Below are 17,815 nucleotides of genomic sequence, written 5' to 3'. Positions count from 1 at the left end.
AATGAAGCAAGGCTATGTATCAGCTGTCTATAGAAACAGGAGTGGCTACACCAACTCTTCCAGCCAGGTCAAGGCGAGGGAAATGTTCAGGCCCCCAAATTGGGTTCTGAGGGCGTGGCGGAGCTGGAAGTACCTACAGAGGGAGCTATTAGGGAGGCTGGAACGTGTTTGCAGTTGTAAAAGGTGCAGACATCATCGCCCTCCACAACGTCCAAGAGGGTAGTGATCTCATGACACCTCCAGAAGACTGTATCAGGCATACATTGCAAATGTGGAAGATTAGTGTTGCTCCATAGAAGGCTATTAGGGGACTATTTGATTGCTTCATCAGGTACCAAATGGAGGGTGATATTCCAGACTTTAAGAGTCCCTCACATGGGTATAAGTAAGGTATTTTTATGCGTGAGGGCGGACCCCTTAACAAAAAGCCTCTCAATCTTTGGTCTGGGCTTGCTATTCTGTGCTCAAGTCTCAACACTAATTTATAATCAGTGGAGGACAGCCATCACCCCGCACATACCAATTGACTAGCCAGGTAATAACATTGGAAATGAGGAAGGGACAGCCTCCCTCCATGGGCAGACAGAGAATTTCCAGCTTAATCAAAACAAGAAGGCAAGGCAGCACATGGAAATCAATCTTCTTACCAGATGATATTCATATAAAAAGTCTTTAATCGTAGTCCAAAATAGAAAAACGCGACGTTTTGACCAATGTTGCTATGGTCTTTGTCAAGCATATACCATATACATCCATGATCAAGTTAAATAGTGACAATACCCAATTTCCATGTTAATGCACACCCACAATCAATTAAAAAGAACTTACAGGTGTTCCTCCGGTGACTGCCGTGTGTTCCTCCCCTCCGCGCCATGCTGTATGCGTCATAGCCTAGCGCCATCACACCGACCGTACAGCTACACCATATCACACGTTACCCACAGAGTCATCCAGCTGTATGTCATCACGTACTCTCTCACGCAGCATCGGGGCTTCCCAGTCAGCTGACCCGCAATATGTACATTAAAATCACTTAAAACATCATCTGACACAAAAAGCAACCACAAAACAGAAAAAAACATAAGGATCTTTATAGATAAGCTGCTACATGATAATCGATGTTGAGACCCTTGGGATGTAGGGTCTCCAACTCAAAAATCCATTTAAGCTCAAGATACTTTAATCTGTTCTCCTTATCTCCTCCTCTTACATCTATAGGTACCTGGTCAATCACTCGGTAATGAAGTTGGCTGACCAAATGGCCAACCTCATGAAAATGTTTCGCTACCGGGACATCGACACGACCAGTCCTTACAGTACTCTTATGCTGATTCTGGATTTAACATCTTTGGTCGTCTTGCCTACATATAGTAAACCACAGGGACAGCTAATCAGATATATAGCATAAGATGAATTGCCAGTATATCTCCCTTTGATGTGATATTTCCTGCCCGTCCTGGGATGCGAGAAAGTTTGTCCCTTAATCAAATCGTTGCAACTTGCACAATTCAAACATGCAAAGTTGCCCTTCTTAGCGGGAACCAAAGCACGTGACAAAGGGGTCAGAGCTGTCTTCACCAAAGTGTCCTTGAGATTTCTCCCTCTCCGGTATGACAATCTGGTTGCCTCATTGTCATAGATGCGCATTGGCAATTCTGTGACATCAGTGACAGTTAAAATATAACACTAACCCGACCTGCATGATGTCCAGTAATAGCTGAAAGTATGGCCTCACAAGCAGTAGGTATATATATCAGCCCTACAGCGATTCTAGTCGGAGCCTAAGTTCGGCAGTCATCCAGAGAGCGCAAGCGCTGGCTTGGAGCATTGTGGTTACCATAGCAAACGGCTAACAAGCAGAGCGATGACAAGAAAGCATCACATGACCGTGAGGGTGTCATGTGACAGCGCTACGCAGCGACGCGGTGACGTCACGATATCGCGAGACCACGCTGGGGGGTGTGGAATGAGACGGCCAGCTGATTGGAGCAGTGGGGACAATCCCCAGTAAGTGAATGGGAGGAGCTACAAGTACATAAGAACGGGCTGCACACCCACTGACCAGCTCTGTCTCTAATGTTGCGGCCAGGCAGGCTGCTGACTTAACATAGCGGCTACCTTAAGCTGTACTTTAAAATGCGCCTCACTAGCAGTTTAAAAATGCTTTTATAGCTAAATGAGAGGTGGACTTACCCGGTGCCAGAAGGGTTAATCCGATGGTAAAGGAATCAACCCCTCTGCACCTGTTGTCCACGTTTGCCTTCAGCAGGTTTCTTGCTTCTCCATGTTTCCTTTTTGGAGCGGCGTCCGGGGATATCCTTTCACCGTGTTTGTAAGCACGGTCTGGCTGGATAACGGAGTATAGAAATAAAAATAAAAACTATCCCGTGCCTTGGCAGAAAACCAATCTTTTTTATTCTTGTTAAAACAACGCGTTTCGACACAATTTGTGTAACGTATGAACTTGAAAAAGACACAAATTGTGTCGAAACGCGTTGTTTTAACAAGAATAAAAAAGATTGGTTTTCTGCCAAGGCGCGGGATAGTTTTTATTTTTATTTCTATACTCCGGCTACCTTAAGCTGCCGTTTTACTCCCCCCAAAAAAGGGGACTTTGAGTATTCACTCTCTAACCCTCTTGCCCAGACTAAGGGGCTGAAGGGTAACATGTGCTCAATAAAAGTTAAGCTCTTCTATAAATAAGAGCCTAGGTACGGATACTCTAGCAACTAAGTCAAACAGGTTGCCTTGTGTATCACACCTATGTGAACTGAGCACATAATTGGGGACTATCATTATCAGTATAGACACCACATACTCTCAGTGAGGGAACGTGCTATAGCCCTAATATAACAAAGGGCATTTAACACGGTGCATGACGTTTTGCGTTATGTGTATAGGAGCATTGTAATGGTATCAGCTCTCTGGGGGGTAATTATAACAAAGCCAGATTAAACTACATATATCCATCCTGATGAAGTGACACACTGGTTGAGTGTCATAGAAACGCGTTGATGGAAATAATGGATAAGGACTAAGCTCCACAAAAATAACGTTTATTCCATAAGGATCAGATACGAACAAAAATCCGACGTGTCTGTGACCGAATAAAACCACCAATTCTAGATACTTTTGAGAGAGTTGTTTAGACAGATCTTTAAATTATAACCTGATGGAGGGTGTCTTATGCATAATAGCATCCCCTGTCATGTGGGTTTATTAATCAAGCGGCTACTCTTGGCTCTGACTATCTATAGTAAATAAAGTATCAGAGTGACCGCTTATGAATATATGGGATCTAAATGGTACCTTGGTCCAGAAGTGAACAGTAAAATCAAGGCAAGAATAAATAATAGGGCATTGTGACCATTGCCCTTTAAAAATTACACGAGCATAAAATAGCTCTGTGGCCCTGAGAAAACACTCTGGAGGGGACAGTACCATTGATCGCATATAAGTTTTCTATCTCCTCTAAATCAGAGAAGGAGTTATATTTTAAGTATTAAAATTTTTGTTCGTTGTATATACATACTAGTTCTTTTAAGAAGATATCAAATAAAGGTTACATTTTAACTACTAGTAAGGTTCTTTTCGGTGAGAAAATCTTTAAAGAGTTCTAAAGAACTTAAGCGCCTCAGTGACTTTTTTGACATTAACGGAGGAGACTTAAATTCCTAAATCTCGGGATGCCCACTGGATAGAAGTGGCCGATGTCTGCGCAAAACTTGCGCAATCCTCCCACTCATGGGATTATAGGTGCTAACAAAAGGAATTCTCGTCAGCTCTCTCTTGCTCTTACGTGTGTTGACCAAAAGTGAGTCACGTTCACATCCCTTCACCTTTTCACTCAACTCTGTCACCAGTCACTCAGGGTAACCTCTTGACAAAAACCTCTGGCACATCTGTTCCAATCTATGATCGACAAATCTGTCGTCAACGATGCGCCTTACCCTGAGTAGCTGGCTCCAAGGAAGTGACCTCACCATTCGCGGAGGGTGGAAACTGTCAAAAGTCAGGAGATTGTTCCTGTCGGTGGGTTTAACAAACAAATCTGTTGTCAATATACCATCGATGTTGGAAACCAAAATGTCCAGGAATTGCACTTGTGTGCTTAAATACACTAAAGTAAATTTAAGCTCTGGATAAATGTTGTTGAGCTCATTATGGAAAGAATTCAACTGCTCCTCTGAACCCGTTCAAATGAAAAAAATATCATCGATATGCCTCCACCAAGACTGGACAAAGGTCCAGCTTGGGGAGGTATATATGTGAGTAGTTTCCACATCATTCATATAGAGGTTAGCATATGTGGGGGCCATATTGGACCCCATCGCAGTCCCTCTTTTTTGGCGGTAAATTTTATCACCAATCAAAAAATAGTTTTTCATCAAAACTTCTTCTAACAGGGTAAGTACAAAAGATAGGCATCTATTTGACATATCTATAATGGTTAGCTGTTTCCTCACAGATTCAACCCCTTTGTTTTAGCTGATGTTCGTGTAGAGCGAGACGATGTCGAAAGACCCCAATAACACACCCGGGTTCACCTTCAGTCCCTTAATTTTACTTAGGAAATCCGAGGTGTCATGTACATAAGACACAGATTCCGTAACATTTATGTAGTATGGCATCCAAAAATCTGGAAGCCCTGCTAAACAAGGACTCCCTGCCGGATACTATAGGGCGTCCGGGGGGATTCACAAGATCCTTGTGCACTTTCGGCAGAATGTATAGAATCGGTGTTTTAGGATAGTTGGGCAACAGAAAGTCTCGTAATTGCTTATCAATTATATCAACTGATCTACTGCATCATCTAGGAGTAACTGTAGATTGGCTTGATATTGAGCCGTAGGGTTGTGTTGGAGACACTCATAAACATCATTATCGTTGAGTTATTGAAAAACTTCTTTATCATATTTCTGTGTGTCCAACACAGCCACTGCTCCGCCTTGCTGTTGATGCCTGGAGTCCGGCGTCTAGGTTGGCATGCGCAAATCAGTTACTGTTTTTCTCCCACAGCATATGCTCTTGTCCAAGTGCTGCTGATCACCTTCTTTATTGACAGAGAATTTCCAGCTTAATTCTCGGGATGGAGCCTCACCACAATATGCAAAGGAGCTATAAAGAATCCTTTAGGGATCAGAAAAGGGGTGTTCTGAAATATATATATAAAAATGTAGGTAGCAACTTCATTTTAATTAGGTTTATACGCCCTACTAGGGTCAATGGAAGCAAAGCCTATAGTGTTTCCATATCTCTTGCCTATTCCAAAAACGGTTTAAGATTGTCTTTGTAAAAATGGTCAGTGGATCTCTGTACCACTATCCCTAAATAAATGACACTGTCTGTCGACTTTAGGTGGGCGGGGAGGTCTAGCAATGCCGCTGGGGCATCAACCACCAACAATCCAGTCTTATCCCAGTTGACCCTCACTCCGGAGTATACTCTGTAGGTGTCAAGAATTGAGAGCAGTGAGGCCAAAGAGGACTCCTGCAGGAACAAAAGAGTATTATCTGCATACAGCGCCACGCGCTATTCATAAGCTCTTAACTGGAACCTTGTTTGAATTTGAATTGCAATAGCGAAGAGTGCTGGAGACAGACGGCAGCCCTGACGTGTTCCCCTAGCAAGGGAGAACTGCTCAGATATGTAGGTGTTCGTCTGTATCCTGGCCACCGGGAAGTAATATATAGCTACATTGAAACTTATTAAGGAAGGTGAGGATTTCCTTGACAGAGTAGAAGAAAGACCTGACACCTCATGAGAGGTGTGCTGTCTTCCAGGTGCACAAACCAAAGATGTGTCTGATAGGCTGTCAAGGCTCTTTAGTCCTACAGAACACCTTCCATTCAATATGGGAAGGGAAGTGAGAGGCCAGGTTAAAATTTACAGCTCATTAATACATCTGAGAACCTTGTTATTAGAAGTAGAAAGAAAGAACAAAGACAAAAAATTTAGAAGGAAAGTAGAGAAGCAAGAGACATAGATCACAAACTAAAATGTTTCTACAAAAATGCACAGAGCATGGGGAACAAACAAGGAGAATTGGAGCTCCTAACACAGGAAGAGAAATATGATGTCATCGGCATCACGGAAACTTGGTGGAATGATACACATGATTGGACTACAAGGCTTGAAGGATATAACTTATTTATAAGAAACAGAAAAAAAGGGGAGGAGGTGTTGCGTTGTATGTTATGAAAACATTCATCTCCACAGAGATTCAAGCTTCAGGGCTGGGAGTTCTGTAGAAACTGTTTAGGTAAGAATACAAGGAGAGAACAACAGAAAGGACACCATTGTAGGCATTTTCTATAGGCCGCCTGGACCAGCAGAAGATATGGATGAACTCTTTCTACATCAGATGGCCAAGCTCTCGAAGAAGCACAACATAGTGCTCATGGGAGATTTTACCGATCCAGACATTTGTTAGGCTGGGTTCACACAGGGCGTATTCCCGTCAGAAATCTCGCGGTTTGGCCGCAGCAAAAACCGCGAGATTTCCGCTGGGAGAACCACTGCAGAAAAAGCCGCGGCGGCTTTGAAGCGGCCCGGCCACTCGCTTTTCCGTTGCGGCCGGCGCTCCCATAGAGGAGAGCGCGGTCGCGACGAAAGTAAACAAAAAAGTAAAAGTAAATAGACATGCTGCATACTTTGAAACCGCGGCGGCCGCAGCCGCGGTTTCAGCCGCACTTACCGCAGCGGATTGGCCGTCCCGTGTGGACGAGATTTCTGAGAAATCTCGTCCACATGGCTGGCTAATCCCGAGATTAGCGGCTGCGGGCAGATTTGCCACGGTGAAATTCCGTGCGGCAAAACCACGGCAAATCCGCCCTGTGTGAACCCAGCCTTAGGAATCTCTCTCAGGTAAAAGTAATGGATCCTACAAATTCTTATCCTCTGTTGCTGACAACTTTATCTTCTAAAAAATAGAAGATAAAACAAGGGGATCTGCTGTCTTGGACCTAATTCTTACCAACAGGGAGAAAATGGCTGAGGAAGTAAGGGTAGCTGGGACCTTAGGAGGCAGTGATCATGATATCCTTGAATTTTGGATAAAAAGAGGAGAAAACTCAGACCTCAAGGTTGGATTTCAGAAAGACAGATTTTAATGAACTCAAGAAGAGGGTAGGAAGAATCCAATGGCTGGATGTTCTTAAGGACAGAAATGTCCAAGAAGGTTGGGAAATATTGCGAGAGGAGATTCTCAAAGCACAATCGTTAAAAGAAGGAAGAATGGGAGGGAGGAGCTTGCGGATGTCCGGATAAGACACACGCCGACTGGGCTCCCGCTTTCCCCACCAGAAAACCCCGCAAAACGGCAAGAAAACGGCCACAAACACCTACCTATTCAGCGATGGTGAAGAGGTGAGGCACAAGCAAGGGACCGGAGGCAGCAGAGGACGAAGGAACGAGCATACAGCGCTACTTCGGCGGCCGCGGTCAGCAGACTTCTGCAGCTAAGATGGCGCCGGACCCCCTCCAGGACCAGCAGCAGCGGCGGCAGTGGAGAAGAGGAGCAAGCAGCCAGAGAACCGGGAACACATGAGTGCAGAACGAAAGATAAGTGCCACAAATACAGCACATGTACACCCAGGGAACGCTCACAGAGTGGTGGGGGTGAGAGCTCCCCTGACCGGACTGTCTCTGATAAGGCTGCTGACAGGAATACAGCACAGGGAACACACCTCAGTGCACCAACCAGCCCTCATACCTCACATAGCCTGTCACAGCCACAAGCTTCAGGGAGAAAATTAATAAAGAGCCAGACCCTGCCAACTAAGCACCAGGATAATACATGGACACTAACACAGGAGGAGAGGAGTAGTAGTCCCCAACACAGACACCAGAGGAGAGAGGAGGCAGCAGTAGCAGCAGCAAATACACCAGCCTTTCCCCCATCTACATATGATTCTTCCTCAGATGAGGAGTGGGATTGGAAAAAGCACTTGCGATCTCTCCCGACAAAAAGGGACTTTCAGCGACTGGAAGCCTCACATAAAGATGCTTTATCCCTTATACAACAGGAACTTAAACATGTAGGGAACCGCTTGAATACGGTGGAAGAGTCCCAGGATAAAGTCCTGACCACACTGGACGCCTATAGCCAAGTTATTAATGCGCAGGCTTTACAAATAGAGGACATTATGTCGCATCTTGATGATCTTGAAAACCGCCATAGGCGTAATAACCTGCGTCTGCGCGGGTTATCGGAGGAAGTGACACCACCCCAACTGGAGGACTGGGCCCGCAATTTTTTTAGCTCCTTGCTCCAGCGAGACCCGGAACAACCCGTTGAAATAGACCGCATCCATAGAACCTTAGGACCCAAACCAGATGACCCGAGCAGGCCGCGAGATGTAGTATGCCGTATACATTTCTTCAAAGATAAAGAGGCAATTTTAAAAAGCGCAAGAGAAAGGAGAGAGGCATTATCACACAATGGCACTACTATAGCGGTATTTCTGGACTTGGCTAGGCGCACTTTACAACTGCGAAAAGCGGTCCGTCCAATACTAGATGTCCTTAAAACCAACAACATTATGTATAGATGGGGTTATCCCTTCCAACTCACTGCATCCAAAAATGGCAAATCAGCGACTTTGAGGTCACCAGCAGATCTCCCTAAGTTCTTGGGCACATTAGAGCTGCCTATGGTGGCGCTACCAGATTGGCCCCAAATGCCAATATTACCCATCTCAGCGCCAAGAGAAACCTGTCAGGAGGCTGGACCCCGCAGACGTGGGAGAAACCACCAACCAAGTAAAACACAACCAAAGCGCTGAACAAGAACTATGGATGATTTTGTCACTATTACATAGGGACAATCGCCATCTAATCGCAAATATATGTGCATTATTACAGGAGTGAAGAAGCTACATTACCAGCGGGTTAAGGCTGCGGTGCGTGTGTGAAATTACCTAAAACGGACAGCGACCGCGCCAGTGTTGTTTAAAGATGCCGTTAGCATAACCGTTAAACTTTAAATGTTTGCGGGGGTTATTTTCTTGATTACCTTCGACATCGAGTATTGGACGGACCGCTTCGTAAATCTACTAAGTTTGGCCATTGGTTGGCAAATGGATTCATATCTCAATAATAACTGGGGCGGGTCGGCCGGGCGGCGCGGGCAGGAGGCACAGTTCTTTTTCTTTTTTTCTCTCTATCTCCTTTTCGCCCTTATATTTTCTTTTTCTTTCGTTTTTCTTTCCTTCTGCTTTCCCCACTCTCCCTATCTACTACCCCCCCTTTTTCCTTCTTTAAATTCTCACACCTAGTTCCACAACTACTCATGTGGTTCTACTACCCCTGACTGGGGCAACATTGACATTTATATAGTCAGTAGCTTTGTTCGGGAACGGATATTCCCATTACTTGTTAATTTGTTATAATGAATAGAATTATTACACAGATTTAGAATGTTGAACTAAGAAAATTTAGAGACATCTTGAAAAAATACTCTATTGAATGCATAAACATTCCATTTACCAAATTGTTGTTTAAGACATTATTATGAACAGATACGAATAATTTGGAGAACAATGCTTTAATATAATTTGTTATGCACAAGTCTCTAATAAAAGACATTTTGATAAAAAAAAAAAAAAAGAAGGAAGAATGGGAAGCATTTAAAGAGACCAGGATGGATGAACACAGAACTTGCACACGTTAAGAACGAAGAAAAATATGTTTATCAAATGGAGAAAGGGGGAATTCTATAAAGAAGAATATAATGCCGTCTGCAGAAACTGTAGGGCAAGTGTCAGAAAAGCTAAAGCTAATAATGAATTGAGGCTTGCAACAGAGGCCAAAAGCAATAAAAAAGGATTTTGGAGGTATGTCAAAAGCAAAAGTAAAGTTAAAGATGCTATTGGATGCTTACAAGATGAAAATGGTGAATTGGTTAAGAATGATGTTGAGAAGGCCGAACTTTTAAATTACTATTTTGTATCTGTTTTCTCTCAGAAAGTAGATGGAACATCAACTGATCTACCCTGTGCTATTGTGGGGATAACAGAATGCAGACTATCTAAAAGTAGAGAGATGGTGAGGGAACACATAGCTAACTTAAATGAATTCAAATCTCAAGGTCCAGATTAATTACAACCTAGGATACTAAGGTGTCAGTCACACGGGCACATCGGCACCCGTACACCGGCGCCGATGCGCCTGTGTGACTGCAGGAAGTAGACGGACGTACCTAAAGACGGCCGTCTCTCTGTAGCGCCGGAGGAAAGAACACATGACCGGCAATGAAGCCGGTCACATGTTCTTTCCTCCGGCGCTGCAGAGAGACGGCCGTCTTCAGGTACGGCCGTCTGCTGGTGTCAGTCACACGGGCGCATCGGCACCGGTGTACAGGTGCCGATGCGCCCGTGTGACTGAGGCCTAATAGGAAGCAGCAAAGGTAATTGCTAAACCACTTGCCATAATCTTTAAAAATTTCCTGGAGAACAGGAGATGTCCCAGAAGATTGGAAAATGTTGTCCCTATCTTCAAAAAAAAGTGAAGGTGGATCCAGGAAACTACAGGCCCGTGAGCCTGCTTTCTATACTGGGAAAAATCTTTGAACAAATTATTAAACAGCATATATGCAAGTACTTGGATGAAAATGGAGTAATTAACCAGAGCCAGCATGGGTTTGTAACAAACAAGTCATGCCAAACTAATCTAATTTCCTTCTATGACAGAATCACCGACTGGGTTGATCAGGTAATTGTGGTGGATACAGTATATCTTGACTTTAGTAAAGCATTTGACAAAGTATCTCATACCATACTTACTGAAAAAATGACCAAATATGGGATTAACAAGGCAACTGTTAGGTGGATTCATAACTGGCTGAGTGATCGTACTCAAAGAGTGGTCATAAATGGCTGCACATCCGAATGGAAGAATGTATCAAGTGGGGTACCACAAGGATCTGTCCTAGGCCCAGTGTTGTTAAACATTTTTATAAATGATCTGGAGGAGGGAATTGATGGGAAACTGATCAAATTTGCCGATGACACAAAGCTAGGAGGGATAGCTAACACTAGGGAAGAGAGAGATAGTAGTCAAAAAGATCTAGAAAAGCTTGAACAGTGGGCAGCGACTAACAGAATGGTATTTAACAAGGAGAAATGCAAAGTCCTACATCTGGACAAGAAAAATGAAAAAAAAGCACATACAGAATGGGAGGAATTGGGCTAAGCAGCACATGTGAAAAAGACTTGGATATACGAATAGATCATAGACTGAACATATTCACTGAAAAGGACCCACTAGAAAATCTAATTTTTATTATTAAAAAATAACTTTTATTTATCCTATTAAAAATTGACAAACATATATGACAACAAAAATTTTTTAAAAATAATGCCTCCGTTATCAATGCTGTGTTAGCAAAGAATAACAGTAATTTTGATATTTGTTATTTCTTTTGTGGAGGTATAAAAGTGTAATAGGGAACACCCTGAACTTGGTCTGTTACCCAGAGATACAAGGGTCACAGAGTAACCAGTTGGCCCAGATTCGGCCTTGACTGTATTAAGGAATAAACCGAAGGTCTCGTATAATTATTCCACTACTTTGGTGCAGTTTATTATAATTTGTTGAAACTGGTACACACGTAGTTATTCACAAAAAAACGTGGATATTTAGGAAGATATTGCACTCCTAAGGCGCAATGATTGATATTTTTTTGCAATCGATACGCCTTCTTTTGTTAAAACGATCGACGCGTTTCCTCGGCTCCTAATTATTTAGCCGATTCATCAGGATCAGAGTATCATGTTGTATTATTGTCCACTCAGGGATATATAACTGGGTGTTTACAAGATCGCACGAGAGGCGTGATGCTCAAATTACGATAAAGAGCAGTTAATTTTCCTAGCAATAATAGCCCACTTTGGTTACCAAGTTAGAGGCTACTTTACTGGAAAAAGATGTTTGCTCAGATACAGATATGCGATTGAGTCTATGATGACGTCTGATGAGTTTAGGGCGCAATCATAGAAACATGTAATGCACTGCGGTGCTGTCATGCGTGTTATGTTTGCCGTTAAAGAGGCAATTATAGATGAGTGTATATGTTTCCACCATATAGTGCTGTAAGGTTATTCAAACGCAGAGAATGAGCTGAGGTAGCTGAATGAGCTAGATAACATTGCTCATTGAAAAGTCAGCTAACCACTGTATAGCTCAAATGAAATAATTGAGGCGCTATGAATCAGCTAAGGTAACTGACTGAATGAGCTAGATACTATTGCTCATTAAAGGTCAGCAAACCACTATGTAGCTCATTGCAATTGTTCAAGTGTTATGCATCAGCTGAGGTAGCTGCATGAGCTAGGTGATATTGCTCATTGGGGGTCAGCTCACCACTATATAGCCCATTGAAGTTATTCAAGTGCTATGAAACAGCTGAGGTAGCTGACTGAGCTAGATAACATTGCTCATTGGAAATCAGCTAACCTCCTAAGTTGATTCATGCCTATGCAAACGTTTGGAGTGTTTAGCTTGATGTTGCCCACTCCAAATGTACACACATACACACACACAATCGCAGAGCAACCGCTGAGATCTGTGTCTCATGATATTCTGGCAGACCTGACTTTTCAATGAGCAATGTTATCTAGCTCATTCAGCTACCTCAGCTCATTCTCGGCGTTTGAATAACCTTACAGCACTATATGGTGGAAACATATACACTCATCTATAATTGCCTCTTTAACGGCAAACATAACACGCATGACAGCACCGCAGTGCATTACATGTTTCTATGATTGCGCCCTAAACTCATCAGACGTCATCATAGACTCAATCGCATATCTGTATCTGAGCAAACATCTTTTTCCAGTAAAGTAGCCTCTAACTTGGTAACCAAAGTGGGCTATTATTGCTAGGAAAATTAACTGCTCTTTATCGTAATTTGAGCATCACGCCTCTCGTGCGATCTTGTAAACACCCAGTTATATATCCCTGAGTGGACAATAATACAACATGATACTCTGATCCTGATGAATCGGCTAAATAATTAGGAGCCGAGGAAACGCGTCGATCGTTTTAACAAAAGAAGGCGTATCGATTGCAAAAAAATATCAATCATTGCGCCTTAGGAGTGCAATATCTTCCTAAATATCCACGTTTTTTTGTGAATAACTACGTGTGTACCAGTTTCAACAAATTATAATAAACTGCACCAAAGTAGTGGAATAATTATACGAGACCTTCGGTTTATTCCTTAATACAGTCAAGGCCGAATCTGGGCCAACTGGTTACTCTGTGACCCTTGTATCTCTGGGTAACAGACCAAGTTCAGGGTGTTCCCTATTACACTTTTATACCTCCACAAAAGAAATAACAAATATCAAAATTACTGTTATTCTTTGCTAACACAGCATTGATAACGGAGGCATTATTTTTAAAAAATTTTTGTTGTCATATATGTTTGTCAATTTTTAATAGGATAAATAAAAGTTATTTTTTAATAATAAAAATTAGATTTTCTAGTGGGTCCTTTTCAGTGAATTAATCTATACAATACTAGAACCCTACTGTCTCAGTGAATAAATAGACTGAACATAAGTCTAAATCACGTGAGGTAATTATCCCCCTCTACTCTTCCTTAGTCAGACCTCATCTGGAATACTGTGTCCAGTTCTGGGCATTCCACCTTAAAAAAGACATGGACAAAATCCGCTTGCGAGGGGTATATCTATAGTTACTATATTGTAATAATTTGAGAAAAATTAATAAAACTATTTGAAACTAAAAAAAAGACATGGACAAACTGGAGCAAGTTTAGAGAAGAGTTACCAAGATGGTGAGCGGTCTGCAAATCATGTCCTATGAGGAACAGTTAAATGATCTGGGAATGTTTAGCTTGCAAAAAAGAAGGCTAAGAGGAGACCTAATTGCGGTCTACAAATATCTGAATGGCTGTCACAGTGCGGAGGGATCAGCCCTATTCTCATTTGCACAAGGAAAGACTAGAAGCAATGGGATTAAACTGAAAGGGAGGAGACACAAATTAGATATTAGAAAAAAACTTTCTGACAGTGAGGGTGATCAATAAATGGAACAGGTTACCACAGGAGGTGGCGAGTTCTCCTTTAATGGATGTGTTCAAACAAAGGCTGGACAAAGCTCTGTCTGGGAGGATTTAGTGAATTCTGCACTGAGCAGGGTGTTGGACCGGGTGACCCTGGAGGTCCCTTCCAACTCTACCATTCTATGATTCTATGATAATATAGTGCTTGCACCCACTTAATAAAAGTTGTTCCAAACCCAAAATGAGTCATCCCTTCCCATGAATATTTCCACTTCACCGCGTCAAAGACGTTAGCTTGATCAATAAAGCCAAAGTATGTTTTACCTAGTTGGATTGTGACAGCGTGAGCATTAATGGAAAGTTATCTGATATTCATAGTTGCATTCTTGCCCAGCATAAATCAGAAGTAGAAGTCAGCAAATACACTATTTATGAGCTCAGGGTCAGGAACCATGGCTCTGGATGTGTCTCAGATTTCTACAATTGGGGGTATAACATTGTCCTTGCTGGCAAGATAGGCTAATAGTCGACCGTTTTTATCCCTTTGATCAAAGACTATGCTGGGAGCTCAAAAGTTTTTTCCTGGTGTTTTTTCCTGTATTCTCTCCTCAGACAATTGCTTCAGTGGCAGTCACAATATAGCAGGCTTCCGCCTTGGAGAGTCAGTGTTCCAAGTCATCTTTAGTCTGTTGTAGGGACTTTCTATAAACAGAGATGGCCACAGTAAAAGAGCCTATATTGAAGGCTTTAAAGGCCTTCCAGATCGTAGACTCAGATGCTAAAGCAGCATTAGCTCCCCAGTAAGTCTCTGCCTCTTGGTCAGTATAGGTGCAGACCTCCTGCTGATCGAGCCACATGCATTAAGTTTTAATGGGGGATGAGTCCCCCTCCCCTTAAATTGAGGACTAGCTGAAGTGGTCAGTGATCTGAGATGCCTCAGGCGGATAAGAGATGTCACACACCAAGGGAAGACATTCCGGGGACCCAAAACATAGAGCAATTCTAGAAAAAGATCCATGAGTTATTGAGTGGCAAGAGTATGCAGTGTCATGTGGGTGTCTTAAGTGCCTTGCCTCTTCCAGCAGATAAGCAAAGGCCCATGTAGGCAACTAGGATCCCACCTGAGTCATCTGTCAAAGACTATCTCGTATCGGGTCCATAAGGGTGTTCAAATCCTCATCAGTATCAGTGGGGCTACCTCCAAGAGTATAACCTTAGCCACAATATCATGTAGCATCTGGATATCAAATGGAGACGGTAGATGAACATTGACTATAGTCAGAAGTTGCACGTTAAAATAAACCCTGCAATATAAGAAAGTGGCCATTAGTGTCGATATGCAGTGGCTTAAAAGTGAATGGGACGGATTTAGCCACTAGAATTGTTACACTTCTAGTATAGTAAAAGAATATGTGGAATGACAGGCCAAGCCGACAAACGCATGTTTGAGTGCCATCATTTTAGAGCCCTGCAAAAGCATTTCCTGCAGCAGAAGAACGTGGGGAGAGTAATTTCTAAGGAAATTAAGCACCAATATCCTCTTTACTTTGGCATTAAGGCCTCTGACATTCCATGATATCAGTTTAAATTTATCAGCCATTGGGAAACCAAGGGATATATGAGTTCACACCTACATAAGTCACTCGCATTACCGTACATGGACTATTGCACCGTGAGTTGAACCTGTGAGTTAAATTGTTACAAACACCAACTTTCCTTCCCACCCCACCCATCCAACCCAACTGAGGATAGGCTTGAATCTCCAAACCATTACAAATAGAAGAGAGGATCGGGCCCACCAGACAGCTCCTCAGGAACAGAAAGAAGCTACAAAAGGGTCAGAGTAGAGAAGAAAAAGCGAGAGAACTCCCCTGTCTATGCCCAGAACAATATGACATATGTAAACCTGTATAAAGAACCAAAAATCACATATTCTGCAGTTTAGTAACTCAGTAAAGGAGAAAGACACGTTAAGCCATGGGAGAATCCTCCCCCATGGCAAGGGGTCATATTTAAGACCACAGTGTATTACATTTTGTGTTTAAATTTGGACCAAAGGTTGACGAGTCAGTAAGCTAGGAGAGAAGGAATGATGTTTTAGGCAATATAAGACAATTACATTAAAGTAATCATTAAATGTTCATGGGTCAGTCTCGACAGTAGCTCAGTGTATAATTAAGCACATAACTGTTGCCAAGAAGAGTCTATCTCCCCTTTGTAGGAAGAAACAAAGACAGTATTAACGGCATCAGAAAGTACCATAGGTCATGTCAACCCCATTCAAGGACTTAAAGGGGTTGTCCCGCGAAAGCAAGTGGGGGTATACACTTCTGTATGGCCATATTAATGCACTTTGTAATGTACATTGTGCATTAATTATGAGCCATACAGAAGTTATTCACTTACCTGTTCCGTTTCTAGCGTCCCCGTCTAATTTCAGCGTCTAATCGCCCGATTAGACGCGCTTGCGCAGTCCGGTCTTCTCCCTTCTGAATGGGGCCGCTCGTGCCGGAGAGCTGCTCCTCGTAGCTCCGCCCCGTCACGTGTGCCGATTCCAGCCAATCAGGAGGCTGGAATCGGCAATGGAACGCACAGAGCCCACGGTGCACCATGGGAGAAGACCTGCGGTCCACCGTGGGTGAAGATCCCGGCGGCCATCTTCGCAAGATAAGTAAGAAGTCACCGGAGCGCGGGGATTCGGGTAAGTACTATCGGTTTTTTTTTTTTTAAACCCCTGCATCGGGTTTGTCTTGCACCGAACGGGGGGGCTATTGAAAAAAACCAAAAAACCGTTTTGGCGCGGGACAACCCCTTTAAGTATATTCAGGATCTACTGGTGCTCCAGTCAAGCGATAACATCATCCAACTTTCAAAGAAGTGAGCATGATTGTCCCTAATCACTTTAGGTTTAGCCAGGTACAACATTGCATAGACCCGTTGTCTAGAGCGTAGGAGATGCTTTGCCTCTGTGAACTTCTGACGATGCTTCTGCACCTCTAGGGAGTAGTCGGGGGGGATTCTCACGTACTGTCCTTGCACTTTTAAAGGATCCTACAGTTTAATTTCAGCACTTTATCTCTGTCCCTATAATTTAGGAGTTTAGCTATGAATGTGCGAGGAGGCGCTCCTGGAGGCGGGGCTCTAGTCGGAATATGATGTGCGCGCTCTACATAGAAAAGAGTTGAAAAAGAGTCAGTTGAAGAATTCCCTGAGTAATGATTCAAGATATTCGCAGGGTAAGCCGACCATTCTGATCTTACATCTACGTGAACGGTTTTCTAGTTCGTCAATTTTCAGCTGATGAGCAGAATAAGTAGATCTGAGCGCCTGTATTTGCGTCCTGAGTGGTGCAACCATATCCTCCAGGTTGGAGACTCAGGTTTTCACTCTAGTGGTGTGTGCCCGCAAATCTTGAACATCTGCCCACAGCAGGCCAAAATCAGACTGCAGAGCATCTATTTCCCGAGTGAGCGTAGATCGACACTCCTTTATAGCTTTAAGTACATCCGCAATAGTTGGACTAGGAGTGGTGTGTCCGTGGGGAGACCCACGCGTTGCGCTGAATGCACTAGGTTGAATATGTACTGAGTTTTGCAAGCTGTTGCACTCTATTAGTGAGCTTGGTTTGCTTATTTGGGGTCATGTGGGCAGGAGGCAAATATGGAGTATAAGGAAGCATAGTCAGAAGTAAGAACTTCACTCAGCTGAGCTGTTATGATATCACAGTGAAGTCCTCAAACATAGAATTTTAAGTGATTACTACATCATTGAGCTCTTGCA

This window comes from Eleutherodactylus coqui, chromosome 12 (genome assembly GCF_035609145.1).
Source record: "Eleutherodactylus coqui strain aEleCoq1 chromosome 12, aEleCoq1.hap1, whole genome shotgun sequence".
Classification (NCBI taxonomy): Eukaryota; Metazoa; Chordata; class Amphibia; order Anura; family Eleutherodactylidae; genus Eleutherodactylus; species Eleutherodactylus coqui.
Note: the sequence above shows the minus strand (reverse complement) of the source record.